The sequence below is a fragment of the Mya arenaria genome, chromosome 16 (assembly GCF_026914265.1).
Source record: "Mya arenaria isolate MELC-2E11 chromosome 16, ASM2691426v1".
NCBI lineage: Eukaryota > Metazoa > Mollusca > Bivalvia > Myida > Myidae > Mya > Mya arenaria.
This window is the reverse complement of record NC_069137.1, coordinates 51,743,520-51,760,887: the sequence shown is the minus strand read 5'-3', so window position 1 is coordinate 51,760,887 and position 17,368 is coordinate 51,743,520. Positions and strand designations below refer to the sequence as shown.

At 33.6% G+C, this 17,368-nt stretch overlaps 2 long non-coding RNA genes across 2 annotated transcripts; both read left to right on the top strand.

The window, feature by feature from the left end:
- The first annotated feature begins 1,004 nt into the window (after positions 1-1,004).
- On the top strand, positions 1,005-6,922 carry LOC128222622 (uncharacterized). The gene is made up of 3 exons (XR_008259182.1): positions 1,005-1,124; positions 5,013-5,194; positions 6,786-6,922. It is a non-coding gene; the product is annotated as an uncharacterized LOC128222622 (long non-coding RNA).
- Positions 6,923-13,344: 6,422 nt separating this feature from the next.
- On the top strand, positions 13,345-17,367 carry LOC128221259 (uncharacterized). The gene is made up of 4 exons (XR_008258930.1): positions 13,345-13,414; positions 13,884-13,997; positions 16,838-16,996; positions 17,245-17,367. It is a non-coding gene; the product is annotated as an uncharacterized LOC128221259 (long non-coding RNA).
- The last annotated feature ends 1 nt before the right edge of the window (position 17,368 follows it).

Genomic DNA, 17,368 nt, shown 5'->3' with positions numbered 1-17,368 from the left:
AACAAGTTAGTTCTTCAGGAATATAATTAGGGTCATAACCTCGATTCAAGTTCAGCTAGTTAAACACTTATCGGCCTTCAATCAATACTACACGTTTTCGTTAAGAATTGCAGGTTACAACTTAATCTGTTGAAATGACGTCATAATTTGGTTTTCGTATACTATAATAAAACATAATTTAATTCAGTTAGAACATATTAAAATTTGACCGAATGCATAATAAATACACTAGTTTATTGGCTATGATAATATACACTTTCAACTGCAAAACAAAATAAACAAAATGTTATGGCGAGCATGTATCACTTACAGATCCACAATGGGGCCTCCGGCGTCCCCCCCCTCCTCCTTATATTTTCTAAGTGAAGTTTTTTATGTATTACTGTAGAACAAGAATGCTTATCTTATCAATTTTCTAAACCCCTGACCACGCTTAGACTCTATAGATTTTGTTTGGTGGAAAGGGACGCTCATCCTAAGTTGGGCCCCTCCATTGTAAACTTGGACGATTTGGGGGGGGGGATCAGAAAAAATGAGTTGCCTTATGAGTTAGTGATGTTCACCTGTCTGCGACCTATTCGTTGAACAGTCACGAAGGCACAAACAAGCAAACACTATCACTCTAAAACAATAGTTAATTCCGGATAAAAACGTCGTGTCAATTTCATTTAATCACGCTACTTCAAAGGTACAGCGGAAACTTGAAATGCATGATGAAAATACAACAGCCGCATTAGCAATTATCTTTATAATGCCATAGGTCCGAGCTCCGTCTAACAACAAAACAGCTTCTAATTACATAAACGACGCACAAATTAATTAGCTAAAACCTGCACTAATCACGCTGTTAAAACTCGCTAATCTTCTAACACCGGAAAACAGAGACGTTTCTTAAACCGGAAATAAGGCGCGTTATTTCGCGTGACTGCGATTCCATTCTGCATTGGAGTGAACCGAACCATAAAAACGAATCCAATTAAAATCGCCAGCATCGTCCATTAAAACCCATTTCAAAATTAGCTGGCCGTCCATCTGAAAGGTAAAACTCTAGTTGAGAAAAGACAGGCCGCAACAACGAACGTTTATTTTCTTAAAAAAGTTTGAATTATAGAACCATCTAACAGGTAAGAATTTTGTGCATGATTCTAGTTGATGTTTAATTTCATCCCAGTGTCGTTTCAAAGTAAAAACTTTGCTGCTTTGGTGGTTATTACTATTATTAAGATATGTTTTTCCTCTAAATAACATTTATTTAAAGCTGCACTATCACAGATATACCATTTTTACAACTTCTTTATTTTTTGTCTTGGAAATATAACTTAAATATATAAATCTGCGAAAAAATGGCTCGTTCCAAGAGAGAAAATAATAAAAAGTTGTCAAAACGTTCAATCTGTGAGAGTGCAGCTTTAAACCCCGATTATGATGCTGCTTAGCTTTTACTCTGAATGAATTTCTCACTTACATCTTGATTTTATTGAGTAAGAATTAGTTTATCGTGTTTATCATAAAGATATTTTCCTTTTGAAGGTTTTTTTTATGGAATGCATACATTACACAAATTATTCTAGAACTAAAAAGGGGCTGAACGTGTTTCGAGAAATTCATACCAGATACTTATTATAATGTTTGGAACGGGCTTTATTTGTGGAAAAAATATCATATCAAACAGAATGCTTCAAACAAATTTAAAAAAAGGCATTTCATTTCACGTCATATTTCGGTAGAAATAAAGCAAATAGCACATCCAGCAAATACATTCATATTTATGTTTTTTCGGTCAATTGATTTACATATTAGTAATCGGCAAGCAATACCCTTGGAAATGATTTCTTAATTATAAAGGGTTTCCAGACACACAATGGAACATAATTTACAAAACTCGAAAATATGTCAAGTTTCGTTGTAACCTTAACAAAAGTAGGCAATTTATTGTAGCTGACCCTTTTGTTGTCAATTTGTATTTTCGCATTTAACTATCCTAGAAGCTCAAAGCATTGAAGCTTGAACTTGGAACACCGAAAAACAAAAACAGAAAATATAATTATAGTTCCATAAATTTTGGCCGAAAAAAGAGACTGTATATTCAAATGATAAACAATGACCACTCGGATTGCGGCACGTTTAACAATGAACGCGGTAAAAACAGCGCCTCCTTTCAGAAAAAATGTCGTCACAGATCACTTAATACTTATCGTTTTCATGTCTAAATTTTCAAATGTTTGTTCTATCAAATACGATGATGGCTGCTAAAATACGCTGAAAATTCCCTTTCTGGAAAGTGGTCGGGACTTACGGTTGAGGGTTGTAAGCGGTACGTTTACCATCTTTCGGTTCGCAAACTCGCAAAATAGTGTTACATTAAGGATAAGGGTAGAAAAATAACAATATTTGATTTAAAGGATTCGGGTAGAAAATAAAGTTAGTATTCGGTCCTTGGGAAGGGGTTTCATCTACAAATCTTAGATATATGCGTATGAGGCAGTCGGATTTCCAGTTACCAAACAAAAAGAGAAATGTCATAATGCAGCATGCATTAACTGGCGGATAATCCCTTCCATAGTCAAGAACTACTGGTAATTATGCGATTGTGAAATTTATTCACGTCTAGGTCATCAGCGTATATCTTTCGTTACCAGGGCAACGAAAGGAAAACTTTTGAAAATGATATTGTTTCCAAACATTTCAACACAACACAACATTAATTTTGGGCACTTGAACAAGAGGACTCAGATGACTGATATAGGGTCATCATCATCAATCATCATCATCATCATCATCATCATCATCATCATCATCATCATCATCATCATCAAAGTCATCACCATCGTTTTTGTTGAAATATTAGAACTCTATTTTTTAGCTTTATAATAAATAGTTTAGTTAATCCTCTTTATGTGGCAAAAAGGCACAGTTGCGCCCCATATAAGCAATTTCTGCTTTATGCGTTGAGCGTCGTCGCATAAACGTGGTCGCCCTGTTTATGCGATGAAAATCACCGCATAAACGATAAAACACACGTTTATGCGGCGATGCTGCTATGCGGCGTTACAAAGCTTGACAAAAATAAATCTAGTTTTCTGTATAAAACCCTTTGCGTCAAATAATAAAAAGATGAAGTCATGCTGCAGAAAGACAATTTGACATGGAAATGTATTGAACAATTAAATCCTGGTCTTTAACATAAAAATGATTAATTGTTATTCAGACTGTGGACAATGATGCATACTTTCGCCCAAGAAACATCACACGGTCGCATTTAAAAAAAAAATAAAAACAGTTTATTCAATAGATCATCCTTGACTAAACATATTTGATCGTTAAGGAAAGATATCTTGATATATCAGATGTACAAGAACGTATTTCATTTTATCATGCATTTGGCTGTAATGTGAACATTTGCATAATCGGAACCCACGCTATATTACTCCACCTATTCGACACAATAGTCAATGGATTTATACGTTATTTATTTCAGTTTTAATAATATTTTATTGTATAAGAAAATATTGGCCCGATTGTTCAGAACTTTGTTAAAGTTAACAACCTGATTAACGACATCATCGTTTACTTTTAAAGGTGAACTATTTTATGATGTGCTCTTGTTAGGAATACTGCAAATCTAAGTGTATGTGTGAAACTGACATAGCAATATTGAATTGAAATTTAACAACAATGACGTTAATAACGTTGTTAACTTTAACAAATGTCTGAACAATCGGCCCAATATGTTACAATGAGAAGACCAATGCAAGTTTAACACAATATTTGGAACCAACATTATGCAATCAAACATGCAAGGGGGTCGGGCCACGAGTTTTGCCAACATCAGTTACAGCCCTCTCCCAACTCAACTCAACTCAACATCTTTATTTCCCCCATGGCTGGAGATATTCATGGTATATACAAACATTTATAGACATAGAACGTATATAATATATGTATAATAATAGTACAGTTCTAAATTATTGCGTATTGGTGTCAAAATATTTATACAAACATTGCAGGATATAGCTTCATATCTAAGTATAAATAGAAAGCTTATATTCTACATGCAAATAAAATTAGTCTATTTGACTTCCATGATAGTATAGTTGTATGTGATTCGCCGCTTGGATGCAAAAATCTTGTCAAAACGAAATACAAGAGATTTGCAGCAGCGAGTTATAGCATACATAAATTTTGTTTACGTTAGAAGGATAACATGAGCATAGATTAATTGATAAGAGTAATCCATAAATTGCCTAGCAGTTTTATATGAAAAACATGATAATATGATAATAACAGAAAATACATCATAGAAATAGTAATATCAGTTTATATTTTTATCAAAATTTAATTATTTAATGCTGTGACAAAACGTGCTAATTAGTTTCTTGCCGTCGTTGCTCCATGATTTGATATAATGTATTGGTTTAATTATTTGATACGTATGTATTTTTAGCTACCACTAATACATATCGGATATCAATTAGTTTTTTATTTTTCATTTTTTTTCCATCTGTGTAAAAAGTAAGATGGCTTTTTTGCGAAGGCATATGTTTGCTGATATTCCCAATGACCTAAACCAATTTGTTCTTTTTTTAACTAAAATCAAATAAGTGCTTGTATTTTTCATCTCGATTAAAGTTAAAATATCAATTTCTACACATCAATGCTTTCAAAGGATACCAAAATATGACTGGAACACCTGGCCCCAATTTCTAAAATTCTTAAGCGTAACTCACTTTGGTATCTTATTTCATTTAGCAAAATTTCTCACTCAGATATGAGTTTATTAAACAAAAAGTAGTTTTTCTTATAAATCTTAAATGTTATTTACTCTAAAAACTCAAAACTCCTTAAATAATGAAAACTACACAATTTATAGAGAATCAAAAATAGTGTGCTGAGCTTGATCCTGTTATAAAGGACTTTAGATGTTTTTAGAAATTCACGGAAGACTTTTAACGTTCATACTGTTTAGTATTGACTATCTTAAACATCTATCTTTGCTCCTATTTATTTTTCAGGACCTTTCTCAACCAAAAAGATACCCCAAAAAGCGAAACCCAACCAAACAACAGCCATCAAGAAAAGTACAACCAAACACATCTACACACAATGTGTTCCCTCGTCAGAACAGTCGGCATGGTAACGACCGGACTTTGCGCCATCTCTTTGGTGATGGGCTCATTTGATCTGTCCTCGACAGGTACACACTGGTTTTATTTCATCTTTGCTTGTGGGCCAATGAAAATAGAGGATTTACCATTTTTACTGTCGCTCCATAATCTTATAGAGCCGATCTGACGGAAACTGTCATTGTATTTTACCGGTCTGCGTGACTTTGTACAGTCGTCTATTTTCCATAGTATGTTGTTCCCGCTGCACATATACGAAGTAACTATGTTTGTCAACAGTTTTATTACAAAGATATATATTAATTATTCGACATGAACTAGTCAATATATGACTGTTTAAAGAAGACAAAACGTTAATGTCTATATAGCTTAAATCCTGTTATTTTGCGCACAAAGTGGCAGAGATCTCGTCCCAAGGGAGATCACTGCGTAAGAGATTGCTAAAAAAATGTTTTTGTATTATTTTACTTTTATATATTTATAACTCGCTATGTGTCGATACTTTAAAAAAAAAACAGGGTCTATAGGAGTACGTGTACAGGTATAATTATTCGAAAACCGTTTAACCCCGTTGATTTTCTGTGTATCCTATAACAATTCCAGCAGGACTTCTGGCTAGCTTTGAATATAAAAAATCCGTCACAGTTGTTCTAACTTGATACACAGATATCTAATGGGTATCAAAAGGGCAAACTAGAAAATTTAGACAAAAATGTTTTTTTCTGTAAGCTTTTCTGTACTCTACCATTTTTCATTAATTAAAAAAATGTTTTCAAAATCTTTGTATCAATTGCTAAGCAAGATGTTTTTAGAAATTGCCGGTTTTATTAATGTGGACACATATATTTAGATGGGACATATTTGTCTCCCGGCAATTGCACTATGCCCACTAAAAGGCATCAACTATTAGTTTTCACTGTATCGCATTCTAGTTGTAGTTATCATCGTTGACATATTTTCGGAAAAAAGAAAAAAAGAAAAAGGAGAGTTCTCAGAATGTATTCGTGTACGTTAATTAATATCATGTACTTATGAAAAAAGGTCATGCTATTCTAGGTAATCTTACACATCTTGCTTGTATATGTTTTATTTTCAACAAGTGCACTTTCCATATTAAACTTCATATAATACATTATTTTTTGGTTCGTAGAACTCGATGCAATATATCTAACCAAAATATTAAGATATTCCTGTTTCTGATAAAGTCACAGCCTGCTTGCATATGTATAGTTTCACAAAGAGAATGTCATAAAAATACAAAAGGGTTTAAGAATAACATTTAAACTGTACATACAATATACCAGATGTGGGGCTCGGACAACTGGCCGCCAGATATGTATCTAAATTTAAACTATACCTTTATAAAAAAAAACATGATTTACATTCTTTTTGCGATCTTTACAGCGGTTCATACGGGGAAATATTACCATTTGCTTAAAAAACAAAACAAAAAAAACTTAAATCACTTAAAAAAAACTTAGTCACTTAAATTACGTGATTGGAAATAAATTTATTTAAGTAAAAGCTATACTAGTGGACCAAAAAAAATCTTTCTATTTTATTTGTGTATACCTCTTTACAATATTCATTACAATAATACATCGCTATTTCTTTGTGAAAACACACTTTAAACTTTCTATTCTTTTTCATTGCTCGTTTCAGAAGACGAATATGTTCAGCAAACACTCACGAAATGTTCCACATACGTCTACGACCTGATTATTTGTCTAGCGGAAGAAAAATCCTTCAAATTTGAAATTAAAAAGTGTGACGATCTTCTAGCAAAAACATTCATCTGTTTATCGTCAGGAGAGGAAGTGTCCATTGCGCATGTGCAACAGGAAACGGAAGAAAACGAGGACCAAATCATAATAAAGCGAGGCCTGGGAAGATGTATACATCAATGTTTGAAGGGTCAAGGGAAAATGAACTTTATCCAGTGCAAGTCAATGTGCCACAAATAAACAGTACGAAATATAAGGAGGCTACAACAAATAATGAAAAATGTTCCACGAAGCGGATGCAAGGATAATATCTCATACAAGACAGATGCTTTTCTTTTTTGGCAATCATCTGTTTGTTTTAAACAGTCTTGTTATTAATAAAAGAAATTTATTTTACTTTTGCTTCATAATCATATAAAAAGCCTGTGTAAGTTTTGATTTCGGTATCAACTAACATATGTTTTTTCAACTTCTTATTATTTTTTAAATCAGTAATTTCATTTTCTGCCAACGTATATTTGATTGATCAATATTTATCCAATAATTGCTCTTTACCAGTCAAGTAATTTTAATGTGAAAACAAGCCAATTTTTAACCTTTTGACAAGTTATTTAAGATGAATATAATTGGCCACATGTTTGTTTTACCAAGTAACAGTACCTTCAGCACATACATTTTTGCTATGAGATAAAATGGAACATGTAAAATTATGATCAGAATATGAGCTATGAATATACAAACTGTGTAAAACTTTTAATTGTGTTGCAGTAGATAACGTGTTTTATTTGCCGGGTCATTCGGAACACCTCGGCCATCTCCGCCACACGACAAGCCTCGGATGTATGACTGTGCATAAGAAACTAGATCGTCAAATTAATAAAATTAAGTCAATTATAGTGTATTTACATGTAATTTGTATAACCAAGTTCAAATTGATTCCCAGCAAAGGTTTTTATTGCATAAATCATTCAGATTCCTAAGAGTAAAGTATTACTGCTAAATTAAAATAACTTCGCGATCTATTTGCAGCGTAGTTAAATGTAAAGAATTCTGAAATTGTAAACCACCCATATACATCCGAGGTTGTTTTCGAAAATGGCCAAGACGCTCCGATTGCCTATAACAGCTACAATTTGTCTAATGGACAGAAAGGTGTTTTTTTAGTACTATTCACGTTCATCCGAGACTGGAAACTAATATATTTTTTGTTTCTAAGATATTTTTCTGGAATAAATATTTTGCGTAGTTGATCAAACTGCCGAAAAGGAAAACAAAACGTAAGGAATTCAAATAAAAAAGCAAAAACTTGGGCTTACGTAAATGGCAAACTGTGATTGGTGCTACACTGTATTTAAGATACCCAATGTAAAAAACAACCTTTGGCATTGGCATTTATGCTACATTTGGATTCATAGAGACCACGTATGATATTGGTATTGGTTTTGCTTGTTCATTACATATATAAAATAATTGAGAATACACTTCATATAAAGTAATTGCTGTTTGTGTTTTGTTTACTTTTCAACTGAAATCGTCGTTTTAGCGCAGACGTTAGCAAACTGGCTGCTCATCATGCAAGCCGGGTTAGATTCAAGGCCATGGCGTATGTGAGTTTGGTTAGTGGTCACCAAGCCGGACAAATGGGCTTTCTCCGGTTACCCCCACATGACAAGACCTCGCTGTCGCGCATCGAGAGTGACTTAGAATAAGTTAATATTACCTTTTTCACAAGCATTGTAAATAACACTACAGTTTAAGCTTAACTGAAATCGGACGGAATATGAATATATTGCATCCCCTAAAGGCCTTTAAAGGCTTGTTTATAATATCCATTTGTATACTCTGGGGGTCAGACGTGTTTTATGTATTCCGAATTTTAAGTGAGGGAAATGTGTGATGCGGAATACAATGGCGGTGTTCGCAGAGATTTTGGTGTTTTGGTAGGATATTTTCACCTGGTAAGTAAGTGTTATCACTTTTCTCGCAATATAAATACGCCTACCCGGAGGCCACACGTGTATGCTTCTCAGGTTTTTAACCTATGTTTCTAGAGGCCTGAACAAAAAAGTTATTGAATGTATAAGCTGAACGATTGCTTGTTAACAAAGTAAAAATAAAAACATGCGTAACTTGAATCTGTGTTTTTAGTCAAAGTGCGCCATTTTCGTACCTATTTTAGCTATTTTTCATTGAATGCTTACTTATATGTTTCTTTTCGATGGCTAGTACACTTACATGGACACTATACGGCCGATTTGTTTTATGTTTATGTTAAAACACTTTTTATGTTGGGCGAGGAAGTTTTATGCAGTTTTTGTGTGGTGCTGAATCAGAATAAGCGCGCGTTAATAAAAGTGTACGAAAAAGCCGATGTTTATAAATGTTTAACTGGCAAGTGTAGTCACCTATTCACATGAAACTTAGTTCATTGAAAGGGAAGGAGTCTTACCTTAAATGGAATGCCTTTCGGCAATTGCAAATATATTTGGATGAACGCAACATCTTCGGATATGTATACGTGCATACTTTGACTAGAATTTCCTTAAGCGACATCTAATAGCGCTTAACATAATAACTGTAGCACGGTTGCTTATCAAATACCAATCATAACCTATCTTTTTTACCTAAACTAATCTATATATACAGTTAAATCGAACAGCATATACACCTGTTGCCGTAAAAGCCTCTTCTTCTGTTTTGTTAGGGTGGTTACACAGCAATACTTGTATGCAAATCATGTATCCTAATCCAATACATACCTTTAATTATACTCATCTCAGTTATGTTTATAATCACAATATATACTGATTAAATCGCTAGTTCAAATTTTAATGTGGACCTGTTATAAGATACATAATTAGGAATACAACATCTGAAACAAAATCATCCAATGTACATGTGTGTATCTATATATTTAGTATATACCCATCATAAATCCACACGCAATACATATCGCTAAATACGGTAGTCCGTATTCCACTCCAGTGCAATATGGCCGTATTCCACTCTTGTGACGTCACGTCAGAACAAGTATCGTTGCGCGATGCTACAATGTCGTCATAAATCAAAATAGTGCGTCGTTCAAATGACATTTATTATGAAAACATGTAACTTTTAAGTGATCTAACCAGTAATGTATATAATAAAAGGGTTATTAGTACTGAGTTTTGATCCGGAATGTCGTATTCGAATCTCGTGATTTTTTGCAGATTTTGATTTCACTCGGCTTGCGCCTCGTGAAATCCGAATCTGCAAAAATCCACTCGAGTTGAATACAACCTCCCGGATCAAAATACAGTACTAATAACCCTATTATATTATATATAATTATGTTAGATACGTTTAATTTGTTTACTGTGTTAACTTGTTCTATATTGCTCAATCTTAGAGCACTTATAAGTTGTAAATATATTTGCATATCTTCTGTAAAGGAGGAAATAAAGATTTGATTGATTGAATCATCGCATAACAATATACATTTTAATTGAAGGTTGTTCAACATGGAATTATTTGAATTGTGTCAGCAAGCCCGGAAACACTTGTTAGAAAGTGTTAATTTATGATATGTTAAATGTATTGTTGTCATTAGTACTTCAATTTTAACGCTTAAGAGTGGTTTGAAATGATTGATTTTTCCCGCGTTATTGTGACGTCATTTGATAAACAGCAGCGCGTTCAGTAAAGATGTTTGCGGCGAACGTTCGCTATTTGGTTTCCCGCTTAACGTGTATGCGCTGCGTTGCAACAGGGATACAAAACAAAACGTTTGAGAGCGTTTTGTAAACGCTCGCCTGACTGAACGCACTGCAGTTTCGATTACGGTCGGGTCGTTCTATTTAACGAATGGTTGAGAAGGAATTACTAAAAGGTTTTCTTAAATAAAATTAAGTACAATTCTTGAATGAAATAATGAGCTATTGGTGTAGATATAAGTAACGAATTGCGTAATTGATATCATTATCGGGGATATGAACGCAGGTTGACTGAAAAAGAACGCGCGGGGTCCTTCCGACTCCACACACTTTAATCAGCCTAAATTACGTTCATAACCCGATAATGACATCGATTCCACATTTCATTCCATACATAAAGACAATACATATGATTTGTATTACAATAGATATATTAACATTATCTAGTACTTTCCTGAGTAAGAACAGCGTTCTTCATTTCACATTCAATTTTCCTCGAAGAGATAAACCGGCGCAGTAATATCGGCCATTGAACAGAACTACATTTTAAATTTGCGACATTTTAAACAAGGAAAATCCTTCAAAACTAACCTTGGAGCTGATTCGTGCAAACCAATATACACAACATTGTCCTGCAATAATTGTATTCAATACATTGATAATTCGTATACTATGGTATAAATGTGTACATTATATCGTTATGTTCTTCGTTAACACATGCAATTTGTATGAAGCATTTGATAAACTTACAAAGTATAACGCATTTTTACCATGAACATTTTCTAGTGAATTTTAATGTAAAGAATCATAAAAATTTAAGGCAATTTGTTACCAAAACATAAGCATGTTCATTTATAAATGCCCGAAAATGGCTCTACCGAAACACGGACGTCATATGTATTTATTATGCCAACATGCCTACCCGTTCTCGTATATATATTTATCACTAAACCAAAGTCCACACGACGCGGCTTCCACAAATGTTATGTTATGTAAAAATATTGGAATGAGACTGAAGCATTTAAGTATACAATACTGTGATAAAATAAACAAAACCGTTCATTACGCGAGAAGTTTGTGTAAGAGTAACAAATTGCCCTTTTTATGACATCCGCCTTAATGTCCGGTATGACCTCGAAGTTAACAATCAATTTAACCGATGTGAACGTTTCGGTTCCTTCCTTGTTTATTTGAGTTTGATAAGGTCTGTCCGCGTCAATTGGCAGCATTATGGCTTGACACCGCCGAGAAACTGAGTGAGATAATTTCTTGGGTTAAAACAGTACTGAGTGCACCATTTCCCCGGTACTACCCTCTTAATGCCGAGCGCTAGCCAAGGGAGATACTAGTACCTTATTGTAACCTCTTTCGGTTTGACGCGGCCGGCGTTTGAACCCACGACCTTTCGCAACGAAGCGAACGCTCTATCAATGAGCTATTGGGTTTGTACGTAGAAGTTCCCCAAAACTGGATGCCTTTTAAAATTTATGCGCACGGAATGTTCTCGCTCATAACCGCCTTATGGCGATTATAACATTGTAAACAAGGCATGCTAATTTTCCTCAAATTTGTTTTACTCGATCATTATATTATATCACATTTATCGGGCATTACACTTTTTTCAAAGTTTTATGTTATCCTGGATAACAAAGGACTATAATTATCATTGTATTTTGATAAATTGAAGTCAAAATATCGCATTTCAAAGGTTAAATTTGAGAAAAGCAATGAATATTGATCACTATTCTATTTCATACACGATCTATTAAGACAACGCGTAAAACGAGAGATATTTATCTTGTAATCTGAAACATGAACATAATTTAAACATCGAGTTTAAGTCAGAGTATAAGCAAAATGATATATTCCTTTCATGTTAAAAGACATGCATATTGGATTTAAGCTCGGTTTACGTATTTTTTAAAGAATCAAGACGACCAATTATGGATAGCAATGATAAAAAAATGTTGATTATTTATCAGAAGGACAACAAAATGTGTTAAAAGTATTAGTTAGGAAAGAGAAAGCACCAATACAGACGCTTAAAGATCGGAAATTTAGTTCCATGCAAAAATATGACGTCAGATTGTGTTTACATTTTTGAATCTTTGACAATTATAACAGATACTAAATATGTTCGTTTGACGTTTGTTTAATGATAAATAATTAAGTTTTATTATAAGCCGTGTTTTAAATCTAATGGACTAACTTGTTAAGAAAATGTCAATTCCTTGATAAGTACCTAATGAAACAATTCATCTGTGCATTATCAATATCTGCACAATGGCGGTAGCATTATCAGGCTCAACACTATATAATAATGAGGAAGAAAATTACACAAAAATGCAGATGATGATTACAAAGGTTTGTCATAAAGTTTTGAGAGAATACCTTATAAAGGAAGTTCCTTGTAACAGCATCGACCATTTTTTATCACTACGCAAAACCTATTTAACCCGAGGTCGAGATGGAAAACTTTATGGAGGACGCTTCTTTCCGGTGGATAGCAACAACCAGCCAGTCGGTACAAATATTAATGACTGGGATATACAAATGCTTTGTTTTGTGTTGACAAAGTTTTGCACACTGACAATATCTGAAATATCAGACATAGATTTCATCAGAGAGAAAATAAATTATCTCTGTCATCTTGGTGAGCCCAAAGTGTCTAGTGCTGAAATGGGATTATTTTATGGGAAAATAAAATTCGTTTTACAACGAATGGTGAAAGAAATCAGCAACAAACAATTTGAAGAGGAAATACAAAGTGATATGTACGCAATTGAAAGTCCTATTTCCGAACAGCTTATATTTGCTTATAAAGCTATACATAGAGAAGATATCACAAAACAGATGCTGGAAAACTTATGCTCAGGTACAACCCATAATCTCTTTTTAATCGATAATATGCGGACATAAGTTTGAAACACTGACCGTAAGGGCTGGTCTCACAACACCTATGACGTTGCAAAGCTCTTTCCGCTCAAAACATGTGTTTATTTTTATTATCATTCTTATATTTTTATCATTACATACACATAAAGCAACATTTTTCTGTTTTTGGAGTGTAATGCAGAAAATAAGAGGTTTCTTGTTATCACCTTTTCATATTTTTAAATTTTATTTGGTTATTTGCGGTTTAATGATGTATAACCTTTTATTTACAGCCAATGCTTAAATGTGACAAAAGCAATACTGTGCCATTAAACGGGGTTTATGTTTAAATTTTGGCTACTGAGCTTGTTTCTGTAGTTTTTCACATAAATATTGAACAAATATATCAGTTAAACATAGCCTCAGACGAAACAAATGTTAATGGGTAATTTGTTTCTACATGATTATAGAGCACAGGCAAACGGCGGAGGATATCAAGGCAAGGCTGAAGGAAATTATGGAATAGGTTAAAGGAATTCATGCTAGTTTACCCGCAGATAACCGAAATAGTTTGCAAACACCAAGTAAGTTATTTAAAGAACACATTAATCATTTATTTATAGGTATTCATGTGTGACATTATTTTTTCACGAATGATTTACCTTCCCTTCTGTTAAATTATGAATCACTGCGCGCATATCCATGACGACCAAGATTTTTCACAGATCGATACACATTTATTTTCAAACGCACAAAAGATTTCCAGCAAAAAAATACATTTTTACTTAATTTTGTTTAACTGAGGTGGGAGAAAAAGCATCTACCATAGCTGCTCGTGTAAGATAGGTTCATCCTCGTTTCCGCAAAACATGCTACGCTCAAGTCGGGATTAACCTTACACGAGCGGCCATGGAATATACTTATAGTCTAGAATTACGTTCAAATCGTAGAAAAAAGATAATAAATACTACTACTCTAAAACAAATCACCCAAAACAGAGGAACGATATTTGACAGCGTTTTAGACAAAAACTAATAATAGAATTGTCCGTCTTAGATACATATTGAAAATGCTTTAGCCATTGCTTTTTCGAGTTTTGGACAAATTTTGATAGACGAAAATTTATTTAAATAATGATAATTTCTTCACGAATGCGACATTTAACTTAGTTGAAAACAGTAAACGTTTTAAAAATAGTCAATAATATAGATATACAACGGTTTATATATAAAGTTACTCCGATTTATTTAATATTTCAATTTGACAAGGAATTGTTTCATTCCTTAGAATACAATAAGTCACAAAATGGTCATCTTTTAATTAATTTATTTTTCTAAAATATATATGAACATGACCTTAAACTGACAAGACCTACCTATAATATGAACGCTCATCTCAACGAACGGAACTCGGTTACCTCAATTAGCCGTGGCAACGTCGGTGCATGAGAAGTACAGCGAGCTAATGTTCTGCTTCAATGATGCACAAGTTGTCTTATATGTTACAAATTACTTGCCTTGTGTCTGAGTTTACCATATACTATTTAGGTATCCTAGCACTGGGATTTGGAGGGTTTTATTAAAAGTATACAGATCGAAAAAAATGGAAGACAGAAGGTTAGCGCCGCGGATTTAGAAAACTTACCATAAAGAGGAATTTCTCTGATGAGCTAAAATGTGACTTAGGCAATATTTTGAAAAGCACTTGCCTTCTAGTTTTTTAAGATGAATTCCTGAAACAAAATATATAGTTGAAAATAGCATCCTTACCAATAACTAAGCTTTCAGTGCTTTGATTTTATGAAGATTTTGCTAATTCATGTTATCTTTAAAACCTTTTTTGGCGAAAACGTTTTTTTGCTGACTCGGAGAGTTTTGGCATGTGACTTCATTTTCTTCAAATATTTTACATTTTCAAATCATCTGGAAGAAAAGATTAGCTAATACAAGTCGCTGTTATTTTTTTAATAATGTTTTCTTTATTTGTTTCCAGTTTTATTACAATGATGCTTTTTATTATGAAACTCTATGATCACACAGTTTTATACCTTTTATTTTATAAGGCAGACTGTGTGTGATGTTTATAGTTTCAAACGATGACTGCATCGTATCTTTGAAAAGTTTGTGCATTAGGTGCTCTGAATTGTATTCCTCCGTTTGCAGATAGAGTTTGGATCTCTAATCATAGAAGTACTTAGGGTTTACCTATAAGTTTATTATTATTTGTTTGATTGTTAAGTTTCTTCCAGTTAATGCATACCTTGATAAGATTTACCTTTTGCGTTTTATCTTTATTTAGGATTGTTTGGATAAGAGTGAGGTCTGTGCACATAAGGTGGTTTAAACCCCCAGTTCTCATAATCAACAATTAAAGAAGTCCTATTTAAAACGAGATTATGGTAAAAACTAGAAACCAAATGTTAAAGATACACCTGAAAGATTGATGACGTTCAGGCATTTTCGTTAGTAACTGGTTTAAACCCCCAGTAAATTTACATTTTACTGACCGTTCCAAGGCGTTACAATCCTTGATATATATATATAGTACGTATGAACTGTGCTGTGTATGGAGTTTTGTGCTGTTCTTCCATGTTTCTTGTTTGTGATTTTATGTTCTATGTCTTTGACATTTACCCAGTACCATTAAATCGGGTTTATGTTTAAAAAATTTGCTACTGAGCTTGTTTCTGTAGCTTTACGCATGAATATTAGAATCCGCACTAAAACTCTTCTTCATCGTCTGTTTAAAATCTGAAGTTTCAGCATGTATTTACTGTCCAATGTTTACAGGCACCAATGTTCTTTAAATTGGGTAGGATGACGTATACTCCTGGGTTTGATAACTGTTGAGTTATGCCCTTTTGCTGATGAATATAGGGGGCTCTGCTGGGCTCTTGCTTGTTATTGTTCTTAAGTCTTCATACTCAAGCTCAAAGACCTGGTCAAGTATCCTCGTGCTTTGTGGCATTAAAAAAAACAAACAACAACAACAACAACAACAACAACAACAACAACAACAACAACAATAATAATAATAATAATAATAATAATAATAATAATAATAATAATAATAAAAACACTACTGCTACTACGACTGTTGTTACTGCGACTACTATTGCTATTGTGTAGGAACTGTGGAAAGACAGGGAGAGGAACATTTTTACACTAACCTAAATGCTTTGTGTTACAAAAAGTATATGAATTGTGACTAAGACTGTCTAGTTAAATCAGAACCTTCATGCAAATCATGTTATAAAAATAAATGAATGTTGCGAGGGTCCCATATAACACAATATGTACGCGAATGGTTGTTTTCTGAGGAAAACATTGGTGCAACTGTGATCTATAACAACATATGAAATATGACAGTTGTCATCATGATGCCATCCTCATTGAAGTTATTACAAAAAATGTTTGCTTTTCAGAATGCACAACTGGGCAAATAGTTCTAAACAAAACGCGTACCAAAAAAGAAGAAGACAATGTGACTCAAGCAATAGTACAACGTTCTACAGAAAATGGTATACATGATCGATTGGGTGAAGCCCTACATATCTGCTTTAATTCAGTGAAGACTATTTATGGTAGGACTGTTGTACAACTGTTCATTTGACATATTTGCAATTTGTAATATTTGTAATTTATTTTCTACTCCAACACCACCACCACTATCACAACCACCACCACTACTACGTCCACGACCGCCACCACCACCACTTCCACCACCACCACCATCACTACTACAAATAGTTCTCCTTCTTCGACTACCATCACTACTACTGTTCTTGCTGTTGCATGTATTAATAACTTCTTATTTTTAAATTTGTTTCAGGAATGATTACCTCTCTCAGAGTCGGATGCATCGAGTTTACAATCCACTTTAACTCGTTCGATAGCTGTTTGCAATTCCTTGAAGATGTCGTTAGTGCAAAAGTAGCGATTCATTTTAAACCTCT